Here is a 21,355-nt window from a genome sequence, read left to right on the forward strand (position 1 = left end):
TAACGACGCTGAATGTGTAGATTTTCCTACAAAACAGCTCTTGAACCCTTTAATGCCCAAATTATGACCTTAGAAAGATCATTACTCGCACGTTATGTCAGCTAATATACACGCATTCGAAATGCAATATCAACATTTGTTAGCGCCGCTTAACTATTAGAAACTAGCAAGTCTGTTCCGAACTGTGTGAAAAGTCTCGAATCAACTGGAAGGCTCACGGACAGTAGACAATTTTAATCCTATAGCATTAGAAGCCTCACCTTAAAAAAATGTCATCGGTCATAAAAATCGCTCATTGGCTGTAGAGACTTGACGTCACCTCACCGGAAGTAACGTCGTCGTCGGCACGGAATCCATTGCAACAGGAGGGCTGTCGACACACGTCTGCTCTCCACCACTGGCAAGAGGCAACTGATGAGTACATGTCTCTATAGAGCAGACGACACGGACGCAATGCAGATACATCGAAACGTTAGTCGAAACGTGGCCAAGTGGTTTTGTCGTCCGCCTCGGCTGCGCCAGGTGGTCGGTTCGAATCCCACCGTCGGACACCCACCAAATTGCGCAGGCGCGCCGACTTGGCGGCCGTTTCTATCCGGGGGCGCAGGCCTGGAAGAGGCTCCGCTCATTCCGCTACACCCTGCGCCGATTACGAGTGGGGCTCTTGCGGTTGCGAACCCTCTCCGGGGGAGGGGAAACCTAGAAAGTATACGCATAAAGATGAAGAAGGTATGTTGCTGAAGATGAAGGAGCGGTGCTGAAGGCGCCAGGTCAGTTGCCACTTGCCAGTGGTGGAGACCAGACTATATCATACAGAGACCAGAGAATCATACAGAGTTGCCTATGACATATTTCTTGTAGAACAGCACAACGGCTTAAAGCCAAACTAGGAAAGGACAAAACACAGCGCTGAAGCTCCGGGGAGGGAACGTTGGACCTCTCGAATCCAATATTGGCGCTGTTGCGATGAAACTTTAAAAGGTGTTTGGTTTCGAGCTATTGCGCTGTTTTCCAAGAACCATCTATGACCAACTCGCTTGCCAGTTCATGTTTCACTATGACATATGTTTCTAGGTATCTTTATTTCGTCCGTGTCGCCACCTCTACGTACCTTCGGGGAAACATCAAAACCCCCGCACAGATAACCCGAAGATATGTCTGGTTGTGTGCAGACGGATGTCTAGGAGCCCGCAAACACAACCACGAGAAAATGACATAAAACTCGATCTAAAGGCACCAATACCTTCGAATGCTATCCTAGTGCCAACACAGAATGTAATTAAGTGTCCCTGTGAAGTTTTCCTCCAGCAAATTTCTTCCTATTCTTTCCGCAAAAGCTGTCATAAAAATGAGCGAAGGAATTGTTGAACACTCACTGCAAGTCGAACATTCATGCCCCCTTTTTTCGCACAGCTTCCTCTCACCGATGCCAAACAATTTGATCGGAAACTGCTGGCTACTGAGAGTTTGTGACGTCAAACTTTGTACGCAAGCTCGGTATGATTTCACGCCATGCTAACGATATTCCGCGGATACGCTACACTAGGAGTTAAGGAGTGCAAGACACAAACCACCGTAAGCACTACGCCCCCGTGGCGATCATTATTTCTCGCCCCACAAGTAACAATTTTTTATATGAGCGAGCTGATTAACGGCGCCTCGCAAATTTTGTCAGAAAAATGATAACTTGGGACTTAAAGCATATTTAGAATGATGTGCCGATTACAAAGCACTGAGTGAAAGAGCATCAGAAAACAAATATAAAAGGCCTCAGTGGTATTATCATCCTCGGCCTGCCCAATCGACTCACGGATTTGTGACGTCATGCTCGATGCAGTGTGTAAACAATGAATTCATTCACCTACCGATAATTTTGTCGGACAAAACTAAACAACTGCATCCGTGACGAAAAAACGCTGAACGGTGAAACGGCCCTGAACGAAGATCCCAATTATTCGACTGCACACAATAAATGAAATTCTTCATAGTTGTGGTTAAAACTGACATAAAAACGTTGCCTGGCCCTAGCGAGGCAGACCTCTGTAATGTCAGCAATCACTAGGGTTCGGGTTATAAGCGAAACAAACGTGCTGCTTGAGCCGGTAAGCGAACGTTGCCCCTCTTGAATCTAATACCAGCTCTGTAGCGCGATGAAGCTTTAAAGGTTGAGTGGCCCGACCGGCGCTGCAGATCCACGGCGTCATCACCAACGGGGGCGTGGTGGCCAGCGTGGTTCCGGACGAAGCGGAGCTGTACTACTACTACCGGGCACCCAACGCCATCGAGCTGGAGCAGCTGCGGCGACTGCTCGACAACTGCTTCCAGGACGCCGCCGTATCTACGGGCTGCGCTCTGGACCTGGACTGGCAAGGTGGCTACGAACCTCTACTCAGCAACGCCCCGCTGGCCGACGCCTTCCGGAGGTACACGTGTTCCCACCCGCACGGGGCATAATGCTGTCCTCAAATGGTTGAATGGCACGCGTGCACTGTCGGGGATCGAGACATGTGCGGGCGTCCTTTTCTGCACCTTCTCGTTCGTCTTGTGCATGCGTCTTCGCAGCTGCTTGAAAAGAAAACGACGCAGAGACAAATGTGAGAAGGGGAAAAACAGCGCCAGCGCCGTTTCGCTGACGACCCGGCGTCTCAGCGCTGTTCAAACTTAGAGAGATATACAAGGGACCTTCTCGGGCGCCTTTGGAAGCAGAGGGAAGCTTCCACAGTGTACGCTGGGGCAGGTGGCAACATCCAAGCGGATTACCAGAACAGCTAGGTTTTTCTTCGCTTTCTGGTCCGAAAGATGGTGGCCGCTATAAAGTCGGTGCAAACTAGGTATAGTAGGTCCCCTCAGCGAAAAACTCTACATGTTCTCCTAATAAACGTAGAAATGCTGCTCTACAGTGCCAGGTCTGTACGTCAGATAAGTGGATCGGCGGTGGGCGGACTCATGGGCGCATGTGTATTATGTAAGTACAGGTAAGCCGTGGAGTGTGGTGTGCAACTCTGGCTCTCAGTGTTATTTACTCGGATATAGGGCGACAAGGCCAGGAGTTTTTCTTACCATGAGCTCGCCGCAACAGGCCCAAATCGGAACTATAGTCATCATCACTGGTTTCATTACCTTTGTTAGAATCGGATTAAAACTGCTGTAAACACTGTGACAGACACATCTGTGTTTTGAACTTCCCACCATGCCCCCTCCAGCTCATTCGCCACAACTTAAACCGAAGCTGTAGAAGAAAATTTTTAACGCGACAGTGTTAAAGGCCTCGTTTCGCAGAAAATCCGGCATCGACATACTCAGCAATAAATAGCGTGGCGTCAGGTGACCCAGGCAGCCACCCCAAGAGAAGCAACTTAGGCGATCAAGCTACATGGGTCATGTAACCTTGAGGCGACAACATCGCAACCAACCCACCAGATTGTCAGCAAGCTAGCCACCCTGCCAGGTGGCAGTGAAATTAATGGTCGACAGCGAGAGGTTGCTCGCTAAGACCAACTTGGGTAGCAATAGACCAACCGGTGGCCGCCCCTGCATCGCAGGGCATGTGGCGCATCGCTTAACCGCTGCACCACTGCGCAAGGAGTGGTATATGAACTCGCAGGGACATGAATGTAAAGTTGAGAATGACCAATGCCGGATATATCAGCATTAACTCATTAATGCTATCGCGTTGCAACCTTAAGGCGGAGCTTTAGTGTCCACTCCAATTTTATTTCCCTTTTTCTCCCAGCAATTCCTGCATCGACCGCAGTCACCGTATCGATATATATGTCCCAACCTCACTAAGCTGACTTTATACTGCCTCCAACATGGCCTTTCCCGCCTTATTACACGCCAACTGTTACCTTTTTCCGCATCACCTTCTCCTGCACACCGAACCTACTCTCTCATTACTTCATTTTGAATGAGATAAGAGTAACCTAAGCTTTTGTTCTAAAATGCATGCTGCTCTCTATCTATTAATGCACCCAATAGATTCCTCGCATCGCTCGCTGCTCTGTCTCGAATCTCCTGCGAAGATCTGTTCCTTTTTTCCCCTAGACCCAAAGCTTCGGTACAATATGCGAGTGCTTGCAGTACACATCCTGAAGAGCCTGGCCCGCAGGTATATTAGGGAAGCCGTGTGTAGCAGGGCACTTATAATGCTTCCGTAGCTCCTGATCTCTGGGGGGTAAGCAGACTTTTCATGCTCACGGATGCTGAAGGCACTCTTAAAGGATATCATAAGCATCCCACTCCGCGGCTCGCAGCGTAGCCTGTACCTTTATGAGTCACAAACTGGGCTAGTTGGCTTTTCACTAGAATACACGGTGTTAGCGCAAGCTGACGTGGACAGTGAAAAAGTTTAGTTTAGTTTATGGGGGTTTAACGTCCCAAAGCGACTCAAGCTTTGAGAGACGCCGTAGTGAAGGGCTATGGAATTCTCGAGCAACTGGGGTTCTTTAACGTGCACTGACATCGCGCAGTACACTGGCCGCTAGAACTTTGCCTCCATGGAAATTTGACCGCCATCGCCGGGATCGAACCCGCGTCTTTCGGGCCAGCAGCCGAGCGCCAAACCACTGAGCCACCACGGCGGCTTTTAACGGTGAAAAACAACGTCGAAACGGAATGCTAACTTTCAAGTACAGTGAACAAGAACAAAGACACACAACGCTTTCAGCTTAGTTAAGCGTGACGGACAGCTTTGACAAAGATTGCACGCGCCGCTATCTGGACTTTCCGAGCCTTGCAACAGGTTGCCGAAGACTGGGCTCTGCCACGCTGTTCCGTACAAGAAATTCCGTGCAAGGGAACGATGACCAGACGCAGAGTCAGAGAAATCCACGCACAACACGTCCGGCAGACGAGGATGCAATCGGTTCCCATGTTTTCTAGCGACAAGAAAAAATAAAAGTGAGAAAAAGGCCAAGACTATAACTGTGCGTGGACAGGTACTCAGCGCATTATCCAAGATGACATCACTACAGTCTCAGCCACCGAGAACTCTGACCCAAGCCAAATGCGGCCGACGAAACCTTCGTTTCTGTGACTTTTTAATAATCGATTCACGTGACTCCACTAGATCTACCAGCAGCGTGCACCCTTGCCACAGGCGATGCAAGAGCACAGTATTTCGCTGTCGTCGGCAATGCCTGAATTCAGTGTGTGGTGTGAAAAACTGACACCAAAGCAAAGAGAGAACCGTTCCATGCGACAAAAAACCAAAGCTTAGTCACACGGCATCCTACCCGCTATCCTTGACTGCTTGCACAGCTAACTGCGAACAGCTGAACGCTAGCCATTTCCTTCCGTGAGATAGTGCCACACATTGTTCCGTATTTATCTATCAGGTTGTAAAAAACTCTCCTGCACAAACTACTCGCCTATTTGGGCTCACGTACACAGAACAAGGTAGCTTATGATAGTCCGCATTATTTGTAAATAATTTAAAATCGAAACTTGTATCGGTTGTCCGGAATCGGCGAAAAAACTGAAGTCGTCTGCACGCAAAATTTTCGTCGAGGTGAACAGAACAGCCGACTTGAGAGGCTCTGCCATCTGGTGAACTGCGAGGCAACCAATGATCCTGCTTGGAGCAGGGGGAGGTCTCGCAGTTTTTAAGTGTGTTCGGCGAAAGCCTGTGGCCACTCCACTTCCTATTTTCATGACTTTGTTTGTGCACTGCTCTTCCGAACCTTCCTTCATGCGCTTGTCTGAACCGCTTGGTGCGGAATCACTGGGCCGCTTGGGAGCCATTCGACTCACTCGCTCAACTGCAATGACAGGTGTACCCACACAGATGCAGATTTAATACAGCCTACATGACACACACACTAGCACACAAAACTACCAAAGCTAACACAAAACCCAAAGACTATAAATACACACGACCCGGGAACACTGCTACCAGAGTCTACCACAAGTGTCCTACTGTTAGCAGTCAGCGTTTGTGCTCACGGTTGGTTCGGTGCGGCTGCGGCGTTGCATGGATCCAGTAGCCGGTATCCACGCAGGCAATGAGATTTTACTGTACTTATTGGTGTATTGTGCCATACGGTGGGGGGCAGGAAAGCTCGGAAACACTGCTTTGTGACAGACGCACCAGATGGCGCCGCACTGCATACTTTACCTGATAGGACTTGCAACACAACAGTCATGGCAGTCAGGAAAGAAGAAAGTTAGTTGTTTACCATGAACAATGAGTAATGAATTTTTACTGGTTACCTGAATGAAAATTCTTGCCCCAAGCACTGTTGCACAGATAGCCACAACAGAAAGCAGCATGACAATTGATTAACCTGGAATGATTCGCGTTGTAAAATGGAAAGCTACGCATATTTTCGCCCTCCAAAAGTGCCTTCCCCTCCACTAACCAAACCTTCACCAAATCCAAGGACTTTCACAATTTGACACAGGAAAAACAAACAATGGGAGGAGCTAAAAAAACTGACAAAAATGCCCTTCCCCTTTCGCTACTTCACGCGTGAAGCAAGAAGAATAGTCAATGCCAAAAGTTTCAACAAGGTTATCTGCCCACTGGCACTCGAAAAGATAGGACGCAAGACTCCCATATTTGTGCTCGATTTTGCGGGGTGACCACATGCGAAGAAACAGAAAAAAATGAGAAAAACATTCACTACAGCACAATACAGGTTCACAAAAGACTTGTGAAGAGGCTTTAACAAAGGTGATCAGAAATGCAGAAGAAAATATCAAACAAGGATGTGACAGTCATCAGCGAAGAAGAAAACAACAATGAACAAAAAAAACTCTGCACTGAAGAAAATGCAAGATGGCTACAATGATAATAATCATGGCTAAAAAAAAAGAAACAGAAAAACAGTCACTCGTGCGACAAAACAGGCCAGGAACTGAAATGCGCAGCAAGATACAGCAGGTTCACATGATGGCACACCACAATAGCCGGGCACAAGATACAGCGGTCTTGATTCAAGTCATGCGCGGCTCACTGTGATGCTGTACACCGTTCTTCACTTGTTGGCGACCCTGTCGGCAGCCACATCAACATAGAGAGTCGTCTACTTCAGTGTGGAACGTCTGCCAGCTTAGGAACCTCATTGCATGGTGCCTCAAAATTAGGTCAGCTGCTCAAGCTTAACGCTCCTAGCTTCCTTAACAGGCCTTCTACTAGGCATGTCGAAGTCAGAATCGCAGCTGCAGTGTGCGGCAGTCGTCTTTGCGTACAGGCGCACAATATTCGACGGTGTTGTTGCAGAATGTAATGGGTGTGCCACATCGGCTACGCTCATTGCAAAGCAGACTTTACCCGTGCTACCCTAACGATGAAGATCCAGTGCTTTGCAAACACTTTCGTGACACACAAAGAACGTCACTTCCCAGTTCCAATGGCCCTGTGCTGTCTCGGTGTGAGCAAGTAGACCGGCCTTGTGGAAGACAGCAGCCTTGCCTCTCTTCATCCTCTCCACATGGTCACACACACAGTTTCAAACATGCGACACACAGGAACACACACTTTAACTACAACACATAACAAAAAACTGGTTCGATAATGCTAATAGTCAACAAGACAATGCTTCCGAAACAAAAAGGTAAGTTCCCCAGCAAACCATCCCCCCAAAACACAATATCGCAAACCCGGCCCCATGCTCCTCGCAGGCAAGGCCAAGAGCACGAAAACAGTGACCAAACTGCGAGTCAACTGATAGTTACTTGAAGGACCGAGCAACACTGCCTCAACATCGATTTATACACGCTGCTGAATGTCTGCTCATTTAACTACCTAGTAGCTGTGCAGTGGTGCAGGTCTTGCACCTGAAACACAAGAGGTGGCCCCACACATTTCTATCCTAGGGCATGTTTCTATATCCTTGCTAGGTGCTCACTCTAATGTGCGGATGCTACGCAGCTGTGTCAGGTGCCCACCCACAAAAATGTTCTAGCAAGCTGAGCTAGAAACGACTGTCGTCCTAATGACTAACCAAGGACATTCGCTACAATCCTCGTCTAGTTTTCGATGCGTAACTGCTGTGAGCTGCTGCTGACAGGTTCACAAAAAGGGGCTCTGAAAGCTTCAGATTCAAATGAATCTTGAGGAGCCCATACAAGAAATGGAAGCTCCATCAGCACATTTCTCCAGCAGGCTAGTATGCATACTGAGAAGTCGGGAAGACTTGCGTCACCATGTCGAAAGTCTGGAATACTTGCAGCGAGATACATGCCTGCTTGACAGGTCATGCCCATACTAGACATGGCTAGAAAACTGTCGACTCACCAATTACTACCAGTTGCACTGACCAGCCAATGTGCCAGCAGGCCTGCCAAAAAGGTTCAAGTTCTCTACCTTACTGAAAAAGCTCAAGTTTTCTGGCTTACAAAGAGCACCTAACAAGCCCTCAAAAATAACTGCAATCTTTGGCGACCTGTGGTGTGCTGCCAATCTTAAGCATCCAGTTGCTGTTAAAAAAAGCCATGAAACCTAACTTGTTTATGCTCAGATTTCCCACAGAGATGGTGTTTCAAACTGGATTTCAGTTAACATATTCAATTACAAAACAAGTTTCTTCCCAAGTACACACCGAAGCATAGCATCAACTGCTGCGATGCCAAGCAAAGAAAGCACATATTCAGTGTGCAAATAGTTGCCTTTCCATCAGAAAGCGAGGCATCTGCTATTGAACTTTCAGCATCAATTTCTATTCTCTCCTAGTAGGCATTTAAATTTCACAAGAGATGATGCTACCTTATTTTGTGCCTGATTTTTTTCAGTCCACTGTAAACAACAGCATTCAAAGCTTGAGGTAGAAAAAAGATGAATTTCCTAACCAAGAGCAGTATTAAAGTAAACCTGCCTCAAACTGCTCCTTTTATCTGAAGCTTTAGCATAAAAAACTAGCTGTGTTCATCACAAATTTAATGCCATTCTCCGTAAAAGCCCCGCACATTTCTTCTCTGCCGCTAAAATGCCCGGAGAACAATCATGACACGTAAAGCCTCTGTCCAAAGTTTAGAACCCAGGAGGTTCGCTTATAATTCGTGTAGCAGGATTCCTATAGCATACATGGAAGTCTTATCCATTACAGTAGAGTAGGGCTTAAAATCTCAACTTCAGGAAATTTTGATCACTAAGGATGCATTAAAAGCAACGCAGTGTGGTTCAGAAAACACCTTGGGCTTTAACTTTCTTACAAAGGCTACGCAAACTTCCTAGCTCACCAAGTTACATGTAAGCCATCAGAAAATGGTCGACCATTGTCTGGCCAAGCATCTGGCAATGCCAAACCCATGACAGCACTGAAATACCAAGCCTTCCCAATCAGAATTCTATTCTTTGCACAGAACATTAAGGAAGCAGCATTCAACAGCTTACTGTCAAACTGCTCCAAGACAGTCCTTTCGGCACGCAACGAATTTTATGTGGGTAGGCTACATTGTACCATTTATATCATTTCTCTCGCAGTTTGCAGCACTGGGTTCAGAAACGGTGTCAAGCTGCTGATGCCATATCTGCCCGGTAACCCGAACTTGACCGCTACAAGTACTCTCACCAACTAGCCACATGAATGGCAAGCGGATTAGATGTGGCATAACCTTTTTTCAAGCGCTCATCAAAGGGTACCCAAAAACACTTGCAGCACTTCCTGGTGTGACCTCTTTCCTATGTTTGAAGCAAACCTACCAAAAGATCTGCGCAGTGCCTTGGCAACCTTCTCATGTGGGGCTGCCAGCAACCATAAGCAATCTCTAACAAGAATCTTGTGAGTTACAGTACATCAGGACCGAAACTGTGCATCTCTTGTACCGCTGTTCTGACCTCTTCCTTCGTCTAGATCATGAGCAAAGCTGTCGCCGACATTAGGACAGCCAAGGAACCGGCCAGTTTGGGAGTCACCGACTCAGTAGCTCAGAAGCAGCAGCACAATGCAGTTGCCCAGAAGACACCTGCCATTGCCTACAAAGCAAACACCTACCAGTCAGCCTCTACGCACAACCTCCAAACTAGCACAACTTTCTAGAATCTACAACACAACCTCCCCTCTCTCTACAATTGCTTTCTACTCAAACTCTAACTCCGTAGAGTACTGCGGAAGGTTAACACTAGCAGAAGCAACTGACTCACGGATCCTCAAAGGCAGCCCTGCACTGAGACAGCATTTCTGACAAGTGGCTGTTTCCTTCGGATCCGTGCAACTCAAAACACTACCACTATCAAGCCTCAACGAGACCACAGGGACTCACGGATTCCAAAGAAATAAGGCGTGGAAGCCGGGGCACACGATCTCCAAGCTCGTCTCGCATCCTGGGTGTGCTTCCACAATCTCTGGTTACTGCAGCACAGCAAGGAAGCTAAGGAAGGAACGGGGCCACACGCAACCTCAACCTACAAACACACAAAGCTCCTCCTTGACATTAATAGGCAGAGGTATAGGCCACTCCTCACCCCATCAGTGAGTGTGACTCGAGCATCTCGACAAAAAGCTTGTTCATGGGCGCTGTGCCGTCCCATTGGAAACCGTTACAGAAGCGCCGCACCACTGTGTCCAGCTGCTGGAGCAAGGGCAGGCACCGCAGCAGCTGGCCCGAGTGGAACGCTATCGCAGACGCAGAGGCTGCTTGCTGTGCGCCTGCACCGTTCGCACTGTTGGAGGACCTTGTCCTTGGCGAAACGGTGTCGAGATGGCTGAGGAGGCCGAGCCTCCGGATGAGGATGACGAGGTGGTGGAAGAGCTCCGCTGTGCGGCCACACAGTCATGCAGGCCCTAGAGAATGGCGTTGCGCAGCTTGTGCACTGATGAGGCGCCCTCCAAGTGGATGTCTGCATGCGACATGCAAAAAAAAAGTTTCAACACCTTAAACGCTCCCTAAGCTTGGATGCTAGTAACATCTAGAAGTCATCGTCATCATCCTGACTATGCCCACTGCTGGGCAAAGGACTCTCCACTCAAATGTCAATCTTTTTTGTTTTTTGCATCAAAGCAGAAAGCTGCGCTAGGTATAATAATAAAAATAATTGGTTTTTGGGGAAAGGAAATGGCACAGTATCTGTCTCATATCATTGGATACCTGAACCGTGCCAAAAGGGAAGGATAAAGTAGGGAGTGAAAGAAGAAAGGAAGAGAGCGGTGCCGTGGAGGGCTCCGGAATAATTTCGAGCACCTGAAAATCTTTAACGTGTACTGACATTGCACAGCACACAGGTGCCTTAGTGTTTTGCCTCTACAAAAATGCAGCCGCTGCGGTCAAGTTCGAACCCAGGAGCTCCGGATCAGTAGCCATGCGCCCTAAACCTTGAGCCACTGCGGTTGGTCATTCATTATTGATTAAAAAGATTAGTGCATAAGATGGAGAAGAAGAAATGGGAAAAAACAAGATGAATGCTAGGCATCAACTGAAATTTTCGCTTTAACTGAAAGTATATAACTATAGCTCTCCGGCACATGTGCTCACTGGATTAAAACAAAGCAAGCAGTAAAAAAAATCATTACAGTTGAACCCACGCATATCCAACTCACAAAAAATTGCCTATGAATTCAAGATACAGTAAAATCTTGTTTATCTGGATCTTGTCAACTTAGAATTCAGTTAACTCGGACCCATGGCACGGTCCCAGCAGAACTGTGTACGTTCAATGGCAGCAGATGCTCGTTAGCTCGGAGGCACTTAGTCGCGCAGTAGTTAACTCGGACAACCTCGCTGAGGGCAATCGCAGCTCCAAGCTTTTAGCCGCGCTATACTCTGCAGATCAGAGGCCCACCACCTCTTGCTGTAACCGATGCATCAGGGGAGTGAGAATTTGATGATGATGATGAGATTGACCGAAGATGAACTGCTCTTTGAGAGCTGTCTTAACTCCCCTGTCCTCTGAATGCACTGACCAGCATTAGTGAGCAGCAGGGCCTTGAGGGCGAGGAACTCCTCACGTGACACTGAGATGGCCTCGAGCCGCTTCACCAGGTGGGCTGTGTGCAGGAGGAGCTCCTCCGATCAGCACTCGGATGCCTGCTGCTCATCGACAAGCAGGCCTCAGGCAAACATTAGCCGTTTTGAGGGGCTCAGGTGGCACGACCTGCATCATGAACCGTGCACAACAGTCAGGGTGCATTTTTTGATAACGGGGCAATGTCCCTCTTGTTCCAATCAAGAGAAAAAGACGCTTTCTCTCTGAGCGTTTCTTCAGACATAGAACAGTATGCTGGAGGCTGGGCTAGTTCAAACACGTAACACTGTTAATGAATAGAACACTTCACTCATAGACAAAGAACACCTAATTAAACATGCCCAGTTTTCCTTTGGTGCATTTCTTAAACTTTTCTGTGTGTTTCTTCAAAAAACTCCATCAGAGGCCTCTTTACGACTGTTACTTAAAACATATCTACAGAGTTTACTTAAATAGTGCATGATCAAAAATGTGGTGAGAAGGTCACTCCTCTCAGCACAGAACAGTCACACACTAATACCTCGCTAATACGAAGTCCCTTGACTGCAAAAAATATAAGAATGAACTGTGTTTTCAATTATAAAAATGGACGAAAAACGAGAAATAAACGTGCGAAACATGACTGTATCAACACTGCATCTTTATTCCACCTCAAAAACGTTCACTTGAAGCACTCATCGATGCATGACTGCATGGCTCGGTAGTTAGCTGCCCTGTAGGTCGCATCCTCCAGCTGGCTGACAGTGTGCACCATTTCGCTATTATCGCAACTGTACCCTACAAAACTGCACACAGCATTCAGCAACTCAATGACTGCAGCTAAAGCTGGTGCTAGGGCGGACTCAACATGACCTTCACTTTCATTAGAAGGCCCAATGTCTCACATCTTCCCTTCCAAGTTGGTGTATCAAGTTTGTGGCATTTGTGTATCAAGTTCGGTGCTCAAATAGTTCAAAAAGTTGAATCTGTTGTTCCCGCCTTCGTTTTCTTCCCCGACGTCAGTCATGCATGCACACAATGCCTCTCCTTCACCATCCAGTGCATAAATGGCATCAGATATGTCATCAGAACCATCATCTTGGAACACCCAGCATGCTTGAAACAAAGCCTGATCACATCTCCCTCTACCTGCTTCCAGGTGTAGACGATTGGGCAAATGGCACCCACAAGATCCACAGAATATTGTTTGTCAATATCTTAGCACAAGATTACTTTCAGTAAATGGCAGATAAATATTTTTGGCTTGCATAACAATGCCCTGGTCCATAGGCTACAATAAAGATGTAACATTCCGTGGCAGGAAGACAAGTCACGGTGTCGCACATACTCCTCGAACAGAACTGCCATCATCCGGTTTCTGTACAGCACATCATCCTCAGGAGATAGCTGCATATTCTTGAAGCACCGAGGGTTCTACATTTTTCTAATATCAGCAGTGGCAGTTCTTTACTGCCGAGCATATTCGCGCCAAATAGAACAGTTATTATGTCCTTGGGTTGTTTTTCTTCTTGTGACAACCGCATCTTTTGAGGGCTAATGCCTTCGTTGGTAGCATTTTATAGAACAATGCGGCCTCATCCAAGTTGTAAACATCATCCTCCACATACTGCTAAAGCAGCAGGGCCAACGTGTTTCTTCCAATGCTCAACAATGCATTGGTTGTTGAGCATGACAATCTGTTTCTTGTTCTTCAATACTGTCGAAAGAACTGATGAAGCCACCGTGTGCTTTTCTAATGCGTTCTGGACCTCGTTCATTTTCCAGCCTCTTCAATGGGCAAGTAACTTAACTGTCCACACTTAAAGGCTCCTATAAAGCATATTACACTAGTTCAGTCAAATGTCATCAAACCTTCAACACACGACAACATACTTTCTGTGCTGTACCAATGGCTAGCATGCAAGCTCTGAAGCCACCTTTCATGCGAGACTGCACCAATGATGGGTCAGTGACATCCAAAGACATGCAAAAACACAAAATACACTCCTAAATAAAGGGGTGCATCAAAATGTGTTCCTGAGATATGTTCTTTAACCACACTAAGGATAAGGTGCTATGGACTGCCTCACCTGTAGGCCAATACCAGGAAGAGGATCTCGGCCCATGTGGTCTGTAGAAGGCGCATCTGGTCGTTGAGTGTCAGGTCAGTGAAGCCTGCTTTCCTGCAAAGGATACAGAAAATTAAATGGAATCCTTCTTAGCATCACAGGGTCTTAAGAGAAGCTAAGAAAGTGGAGCAGGCTATAAATGAATTAACTGGATCTTGCTACCACGGTGCTTTTTGAACTTGCAAACATTCGCCCAAAGTGGCATGGCAGCTGTCGAGAGTGACACAATCTTTATTTAAAATCGGTTACGATGCATAACAGCAGATGGCGAAAGTGGTTTTACATCTCATTAACATGAAGAAGCGTATTCTATTAGCCACATGTTTACTTTCAGTGCATGTCTTTCTCTCAAACAGAAACAAAGAAAAACATGAAACATAGCATTTAAGTCATCTTTTGGCAAGTCACTTGAAAACACCTAATGGGCAATTATTTGTCTCATTATTTGTAACCCACCAGGTATCTGCTAGCCACCAGCTCCCGGTCGACCAGTTCACTCAGGATGCTGATCGTCTTGCAGTGGGTGTCCAGGGGCGAGGACGATGACCCATTGATGATTTCCAGCAGTGGCTCTCGCTCATAGTGCACCAGCACTGAGATTACCATTGTCTGCAGTAGTTGATAGAGGGGAGACAACAGCGCCGTCAGCCACAGGACGCTGAAGTTACAAAAGATAACAGAGGAAGTGGCAGAAGCCCAACACACTTCCTGACTCGAACAAGCCACAGCATTTTGAGACCCACACTGACACTTTAGACCTGTTTCCGCCAGCAGGTCTATATGCTGAGGTGTTAAGAAAGCTTTGCAGCGGTCACTACAACTGTTACTGCACTGCCAGAATGCTTTAAAAAGCTTAGTTCAAAGAAATCCCTGTTGCAATAAGCTAAAGGCCATTGTAAGATCACTTTTTTTCCACATGCGCACGTGTCATTGCGACAGCACGTAAGGACTGTACAAGGGCCGAACAATGGGGCGCATGAACGCATCCGCCTGTGCGCATGAAATTGGTCAACTTCAACTTTTTGACGCACGGGCGAATGGTCGCATCACGCTATTGGCTGCTGTCCTGTGATGTAGCAGCGCAGCGGGGCCAGGCCGCGCCTCCTAAGCATAATGGCTGCCTGCAAAACGGAGTGAAAAACCAGGTCTAGTAGGTGATAGCTGTGTCGAGAAACACATAATATTGGCAGCATGTAACTATTACGACAGTTGACAGCAACTTCGAGCTTCACTATGTGCAACAGCGGCAAGTGGCAGTTCCCCCAAGTTGTTTTGTCCCCGTCTACACTGATTGACCGAGCGGCCTTCAAAGCTACGCTGGCTACGCAAGACGCAATAGTGCTGGTGTTGTTAAGAGTTTATTTAGAACCGTTTATGATAGTTACAAGTGTTCTCAATACGCGTGAGGATCTTCATGAACAGCAGCGAGAAGCAGCTCCCCAGAGTGAATTTCCTGTGCATACAGCAAGCTTCACAGCACAGTGGCAAGTGTCAGTGTAGTAAAAAAAGTTATTGCAGTCGGAATGAGTGCTTTTGCATCAGTCAGTGATATTGCCTGCAAGTATAATTACATTCGAAAAGATTACTACGCACGTCTTGTTTCCAGAATGCTGAAATGAACTTAGAGCTGTACAGCAGATCCTGGTTCGGGTGCAAGCGTGTGTACCGAGTTTGATAACTGCCGTGAGTGTGACGTGACGAAATGAACTTAGAGCTCCGCAGTGAGACGCATTCGTTGCAGCGGTTGTAGTGATTGCGAGCACAAGTTGTTGTGGTGTGGCATAGCCATCACCGATATCGATCATAGTTCATGTCTACTGTGTTAGACAACCGCCGTGAGTGCTACGAGGCCATTCTGAAACTCGTGTTTTGCATATGCAAAATGCCCTCAGCTGCATGGCCATTCGGCTGTTTTCTGTTGGGACTACAGAAGCGTCGCCAGCCTTCTGCGGCATTGTGCTCCATAAAGTGCAATTTGCGACTATGAGTGGCCGATTACGATGGTATGCCGGCGGCACTGTGAAATCTGTGCAAAAACATCTGTATGCATGGCAGCTCTCATAGCTAATGTGTCTTTTTTATTTCCTGCAGGGCTGTGGGGAGCCTATATCTGCAATTAATTCGCATGACAAATTGAATGAATTCAATTTCCCCTGCATGTGATCATAGTCCGAGCCAAAGCAGTAGTGTTAAGTTTGGGTTGCAACACGTTATGACCAGATCCTGAAGTCTTATGTACGAGCAAAAACCATTGTCGCAACTTGTTCACCGGTGTTCCACAATGCACAAGCCTGTAATATGTGCCAACTAGTCCAACTTTTCTTCATGAGCATTCCATTTTATCTGAAACGAATAAAAAGAAAAAAGACCACAGCAGCTGCTTGCACTTCTCAAATAAAGAACCCATAAGCATTCCGATTTAATATGAACACTGGTTCCGGATCAGAACTGTACATAGAGTTTTCCATAATAGCAAACCATGATTAACAATGAAAATCCTTTTCAGTAAACTGCTGTGATTACAATGTATTTTTTGCTTAGCAAAGTGGGGTGAAGTTGGATTTTAGACAAATGCTCGCAATATTACGTGTGTCATCATCGTTGCCATGGCCATTGGTAAAATGCAGCGATCTTGAAAGGCTCCGTGAGCCATGACAGTCGGGATAGAAACTGTACTCTTTGAATCAGCACCTGATCCGATATTTGCTTCCACTGCCCTTCTGTCGTGAGGTGCTCAACAGCTTGGCTTTAATGGTGTCGAACGGTTGTTAACTGAGCTTCCTAAGTAAGCTGTACCACCTTGTGTGAGACATTCTCGAAGCGTTTAGAAATATATGTCATCAATGCACACGTACACATGCATCTGCTGCGTTCATTTGCCTGCAGCTGCCGGCAATGAACATTATTTGCCTGCTGGATGAAGGCGATTGTGGGCATATGAGAATACAGTTGTCAGAAATGTAAAATGCTTCCTAATTTTCTTTGCCTCCTTTCCATTTGTTGAATTTCTAAATTTGTTTGCTTGAATGCAGACACTTGTTTGCACCTTCCACAATGCTCGGCTATAGGTTTCTCGGAACAAACATCTGTCACACACATCTGTTCGCATTTGTCGTATGGTCCCCAGTGAGCGCCGAATACCTTCTAGACATCTTGAAACGCCTATATTGATCATACATATATTGAGCTACCAAAGACATCTGCAAGACGTTGTTTTATGACCCTCTAGAATACATCTTAGCCAAGACATCTGGAAGCTATCCTATGAAGGATTTCTACGTCTTCGGCTACATAAGACAATTACAAGATGGCTTAAACAAGTTGTCATCTAGACGTTCTGCTTCAGAAGTCTACAAGACTTCCTCACAATACGTTTCACGGCTTCGGTTACTTGGCCCGTATATGCACCTACATTGCAATATGTTTACACTGAAACAGGAGCGAACTAGAGTCACGCGACCATCAGAAATATAAGTGAAAACTGCAGTTCACAATGCATTGCAGTACGGCGGGAATTTTCTATTGCCACAGGCTAGTTTGTTTCCACGTGCAAAACAGAAAGCCAGAGGAAGCTGTAACGACTGTGTAGCAATTATCGCGGCCGGCGTTTGATGCAAGCGCGCAGGCGATGCGCAAGAGCAGCAGGCATGGACGAAGGAACATGTGGGGAAGAGAGAATAGGAGAGGTGAAAAGACGGAAGGCTGAAAGAATTTTTCCTTCTTCCATGGCCGAAAGGTATGCCGGGCTTTGCAGCATTAGGACAGCAATGTTTATTAATGTGATGTGATAAAGCTTAACTGGTAAATTTAAAAAGTTTTATTTAATTGAAAAAATTACATACACATCTGTATTTTTATCAAATGTTTTAAAAGCCGCATTCAAATTTATAAGTATTTTCTGCGGACCGATTTGGAGCGGAAAGCGCAGAAAGTCACGCCAGCTCAAGAGCGGTAGCAAAGGGGTAGTAGCCAGGGGGCCAAGCCATGCTGCGTGAAAAGTTTCGAATTGCCTGCTTTTGTTTCATCACCCTGGTTGCAAAGGTATGAACCGTAACTCTCAGTTGGCCCAAAGCAGCTCAAGAGCGGTAGCAAGGTGGTAGTACCCAGCGGGCCAGGCCGTGCATAGTGAGAAGTTTCGGATTGCCTGCTTTTGTTTCATCACCCTGGTCGCAAAGGTATGAACCGTAACTGTCAGTTGGCCCGAAGCAGCTCAAGAGCGGTAGCAAGGCGGTAGTACCCAGCGGGCCAGGCCGTGCAGAGTGAGAAGTTTCGGATTGCCTGCTTTTGTTTCATCACCCTGGTCGCAAAGGTATGAACCGTAACTGTCAGTTGGCCCGAAGCAGCTCAAGAGCGGTAGCAAGGCGGTAGTACCCAGAGGGCCAGGCCGTGCAGAGTGAGAAGTTTCGGATTGCCTGCTTTTGTTTCATCACCCTGGTCGCAAAGGTATGAACCGTAACTGTCAGTTGGCCCGAAGCAGCTCAAGAGCGGTAGCAAGGCGGTAGTACCCAGCGGGCCAGGCCGTGCAGAGTGAGAAGTTTCGGATTGCCTGCTTTTGTTTCATCACCCTGGTCGCAAAGGTATGAACCGTAACTGTCAGTTGGCCCGAAGCAGCTCAAGAGCGGTAGCAAGGCGGTAGTACCCAGCGAGCCAGGCCGTGCAGAGTGAGAAGTTTCGGATTGCCTGCTTTTGTTTCATCACCCTGGTCGCAAAGGTATGAACCGTAACTGTCAGTTGGCCCGAAGCAGCTCAAGAGCGGTAGCAAGGCGGTAGTACCCAGCGGGCCAGGCCGTGCAGAGTGAGAAGTTTCGGATTGCCTGCTTTTGTTTCATCATCCTGGTCGCAAAGGTATGAACCGTAACTGTCAGTTGGCCCGAAGCAGCTCAAGAGCGGTAGCAAGGCGGTAGTACCCAGCGGGCCAGGCCGTGCAGAGTGAGAAGTTTCGGATTGCCTGCTTTTGTTTCATCACCCTGGTCGCAAAGGTATGAACCGTAACTGTCAGTTGGCCCGAAGCAGCTCAAGAGCGGTAGCAAGGCGGTAGTACCCAGAGGGCCAGGCCGTGCAGAGTGAGAAGTTTCGGATTGCCTGCTTTTGTTTCATCACCCTGGTCGCAAAGGTATGAACCGTAACTGTCAGTTGGCCCGAAGCAGCTCAAGAGCGGTAGCAAGGCGGTAGTACCCAGCGGGCCAGGCCGTGCAGAGTGAGAAGTTTCGGATTGCCTGCTTTTGTTTCATCACACTGGTCGCAAAGGTATGAACCGTAACTGTCAGTTGGCCCGAAGCAGCTCAAGAGCGGTAGCAAGGCGGTAGTACCCAGCGGGCCAGGCCGTGCAGAGTGAGAAGTTTCGGATTGCCTGCTTTTGTTTCATCACCCTGGTCGCAAAGGTATGAACCGTAACTGTCAGTTGGCCCGAAGCAGCTCAAGAGTGGTAGCAAGGCGGTAGTACCCAGCGAGCCAGGCCGTGCAGAGTGAGAAGTTTCGGATTGCCTGCTTTTGTTTCATCATCCTGGTCGCAAAGGTATGAACCGTAACTGTCAGTTGGCTCGAAGCTAATTGTTAAGCATGCAACGACGCAAGAAAACGTTCAAAGAGTTATTGCGATGGCAGAAATTGCGCCGCCTGAACGATGAGGTTTCCGGTCTCATTGCTGGAGAGCTTAGTTCCAACGGGAGTGGCGCTAGCATGTCTTTTTATTCAACTGAAGGTGTAAGCGAATGCAGCGTGAACATAGCAGGTGGAAGTGCTGTTCAAGTTGATCTTTTAGATGAAGGGGCAATCATTCCATCTTAACAGGTAACACTTGACAGGCACTCCGAAGTATGCGATTTTCGTCCTGATGCACGCGGCATGACCGGTGCCGGGAGCATTGACAGCATGCAAAAACCTCGTGTTTCTTAGTCTGGTAATGACCGTGATGTAATTAGAACAGTGCGCGCTGCTTCCATTTTGGACAGTGAGTCCAGTAGGCAGTCTGATGAGCTAAGTGATGCTCTCTGAAACGACAGGACCATCTCCTCAGGCGAAGCCGAGCTTCAGTATGAGAGGGTATGTGTCAATGAGAGCTCCTCTGCAGAGCATGCAGAATACCATGAGGCTAGTGATTCGGAAGACCGTATGGGGCATTTCTTTAGGCCATGGGCTAGCACCCATAGGGTAACTCATGCCGCGCTTTCTTCGTTGTTGAAGGAAATGAGGCAGCATCCATGCTATTCCGGCTTACCAAGTGACGCAAGGGCATTATTGTCTACACCTCATACAGTGCATGTCAGAAGCGTGCCACCAGGATCTTACTGTCACTTTGGCATTGTCGAATGTCTGCTCTGTGCTGTTACATGTAGACGTGTCGTCAGTGTCGCCTGTTCATGGGCTGCCACTTACAAAGACCTCACACAGCCAGTTTTGGCCAGTCCTTGGAAGAATGCTTGAAGTCGGGTTCAGTTGAGGAGTACCTTTCAGATTTCATTGCTGAACTTCAAACAGTTTTGGGAGATGGACTGACATTTGCTGGGAAGCAAATTTACTGAGCATGTGAGAGGATGTATTTGCGATGCCCCTGCAAAGGCTTTGTTGTTGGGTGTCAAGTCCCACACAGGTTATTTTGGTTGTTGCAAATGCATACAGGAGGGTGAGTTTTTGGACGGTTCAGTAGGTTTGCCAGAAACAGGTGCACATCCGCGAACTGATGAAATTTTTGTGCAAAAGACACAGGAAGAGCATCACGTCAGCGACACTCCCCTTAGGTCACTGCCCATAGGACTTGTGTCCCAGTTTCCACTAGATTACATGCATTTAGTCCGTAACGGAGTCACCAAAAAGTTGTTGGTTCTCTGAATGAAGGGCTGTAAATCGTACCATCTCCCATTTGCAAGTGTTCATGAGATTTCACAGCGCTTAGTTGACCTTAAGCATTTCTCCTGCACCAAATTTGCACGTTTGTGGCATCTATTGAAAGACCTAGCCTTCTGGAAGGCAACTGAACTTCGTTCCTTTCTCTTGTATCTGGGTCCTGCAGTGCTGAAAGGTATCCTGGACTGAAAGAGATATGAGCATTTACTTGTGTTGCAAGTTGCAATCAGAATTCTTGCAAGCCAAGTATGTGCATCACATACAATGATTATGCCAAGGAGCTGCTTACCTTTTTTGTGCGTACCTTCAAATCATTATACGGTCTTGCCAAGGTTTCGTACAATGTGCATAATCTTGCTCATCTAGCTGATGATGTAGCGAACCATGGTGCACTTGATAGTTTTAGTGCTTAGAGCATTTGCAGCTGAAAAGCTTTATGTTCCAGCTCGAACGTCTCGTCAGAAGTTCAACACTGCTTCTCGAGCAGCTGCACAACCGAATA

General features: G+C 47.3%; 1 pseudogene across 1 annotated transcript in view; it reads right to left on the minus strand.

The window, feature by feature from the left end:
• Positions 1-5,782: 5,782 nt before the first annotated feature.
• The window catches only part of LOC144104006 (steroid hormone receptor ERR1-like), a 40,596-nt pseudogene continuing 25,023 nt past the window's right edge, over positions 5,783-21,355 (minus strand). Inside the window, exons 5-7 of the transcript XR_013308404.1 lie at positions 13,972-14,056; positions 11,841-12,031; positions 5,783-10,780 (exon numbers count right to left, since the gene is read on the minus strand). The product of XR_013308404.1 is annotated as a steroid hormone receptor ERR1-like (transcript). The remainder of the gene's footprint in view (positions 10,781-11,840; positions 12,032-13,971; positions 14,057-21,355) is intronic.

The sequence above is a fragment of the Amblyomma americanum genome, chromosome 9, assembly GCF_052857255.1.
Source record: "Amblyomma americanum isolate KBUSLIRL-KWMA chromosome 9, ASM5285725v1, whole genome shotgun sequence".
Classification (NCBI taxonomy): Eukaryota; Metazoa; Arthropoda; class Arachnida; order Ixodida; family Ixodidae; genus Amblyomma; species Amblyomma americanum.